Source organism: Podarcis erhardii (genome assembly GCF_964252035.2).
Source record: "Podarcis erhardii genome assembly, chromosome: 10".
Lineage (NCBI taxonomy): Eukaryota > Metazoa > Chordata > Lepidosauria > Squamata > Lacertidae > Podarcis > Podarcis erhardii.
Window position 1 is genome coordinate 76,962,982 of NC_138500.1, and position 1,863 is coordinate 76,964,844.

Consider the following 1,863-nt stretch of genomic DNA (forward strand, 5'->3'; position numbering starts at 1 on the left):
CTTTTTTGTTTTCTGCTGATTTGTTTAATTTGGGGTGGTTTTGCTTGTTTTTTGCATTTAATTGTTTTGCTTCTTTTACTTTGAATGGTTCTGCGGTTTTGGGTGAGATTGTTTCTTGGTTTTCATGTCTCCTGGTTTTGCCTCATTTTGGGAATATTTCTTGGTTTTTGTGCTTCTGGTGGTATTTCTTCAATTTTATGACATAACCAAGCCAAAACACCAGAAACACAGAAACAAATCATAAAGAAGCAGAGCTACCAGAAATCCAAAGCAAATTAATCAGAAATCCAAACAACCTATGAAGATGATGCAATACCAAAAGAAACACAAAAGCCAATTAAAAAACTGCTAAATGAAGCAACACCACAAGAAACAAAGAAAGCCTCATGACCTACGAAATGAAGCAATAACACAAAACACCACAAAAGGAAGCAAAGCGTTTAGGATTAGGTTTGGGTAAAGGTTAGGGTTACAGTGAGAGTTGGGTTTGAGTTGGATTAGGATTAAGAGTTAGAGTTAGAGTTGGGGTTGAGTTACAGTAAGAGAAGAACAGCAGCAGGAGAAATATAATTTTATTACTTAGGGTTAGGGTTAAATTAGGCTTAGGTTTAGACTGAGGCTTAGGTTTGGGTTAAGGTTAGGGTTAGAGTGAGGATTAGGTTTGAGTTAGGGTGAGCATTAGGGTTAAGGTTTGGTATTGGGTTGGATTTGAGTTAGGCTACGAGAAGAACAGCAGCAGGAGCAATATAATTTTATTATTTATACTCCACCCAAGTCACTTGTGGCTGCTTTCAATAAAAGGTAAAAACATGAGCGCACTCTAAGTGAATGCTCATGAATGTAGAAACTCTTCCCATAGAATTCCCAAAGAAGACCTGGGAATTGTAGCTCTGAGCTTCTTTGCAGAGGGTTGGACTAGATGACCCTTGGGTTCCCCTTCCATCTCTACTAGGATGCTCCCTGTCTCACTCACACTCACACACACACACACACTCCTCCTCTCCTTTTCATGGCAGTTTCACCTTTTTCTGCACTCCTAACTCGGAAGGGCGGAAGAGGCTGTGCTGCCGCCATGTTGGGCGAGAGCAGGGGTACCGGAAGAAGATGCCACCGGAGGAGAAGCAAGACGACAGGAAGGGGAGGGAAATGGGCGGAAGAGGCTGTGCTGTCGCCATGTTGGGCGAGGGCAGGGGTACCGGAAGGAGGTGCCACCGGAGGAGAGGCATGAGCACAGGAAGGGGAGGGGAAAGGGCGGAAGAAGCTGTGCTGCCGCCATGTTGGGCGAGGGCAGGGGTACCGGAAGGAGGTGCCACCGGAGGAGAGGCATGAGCACAGGAAGGGGAGGGGAAAGGGCGGAAGAGGCGCTGCGACGTTGGGCCAGCAGAGACGTGCCGAGCCAGGCTGGCCCTCTCTCTTTATCCAGCCCACTCTCTCTCGACCCCGCTCTCCCCAGGGGGCAGCCCCGCCCCCCGCCTCGTCCTCACCTGCCTTTCTCCCCCAGTGGCCTTCCTCTCGTGCCCCTTGGCGGAGGGATGGTGCGGGTGGGCCGCGGAAGTTTATATACAGGAATATACATACCTAGATATAGGTGTCCGTTTGTAAATATATAAAAATAAAATGGATATATGTATATGTGTGTGTATATATGCAGTGCTTTTCTAAAAAAAATGATTGGGGGTACTCTCATTTTGACTCAAGAAAATCACCATTTTATAGTTCAAACCGGGAAAAATAAATACAGTAAATGGACAAAAGTACATTCACAAAATGTTTTATGAGTATGCATTCCCCTGCGTCCCCCCCAGAAAAAAAGCACTGTATATGTTCTGCCAGAAAAAAAGCACTGTATATGTTCTGCTGGGT

The 1,863-nt window shown here is 45.8% G+C and overlaps 1 long non-coding RNA gene across 1 annotated transcript; it reads left to right on the forward strand.

Moving 5' to 3' along the window:
* Positions 1–264: 264 nt before the first annotated feature.
* On the forward strand, positions 265–1,630 carry LOC309351238. The gene is made up of 2 exons (XR_014160760.1): positions 265–600; positions 743–1,630. It is a non-coding gene; the product is annotated as an uncharacterized lncRNA (long non-coding RNA).
* The last annotated feature ends 233 nt before the right edge of the window (positions 1,631–1,863 follow it).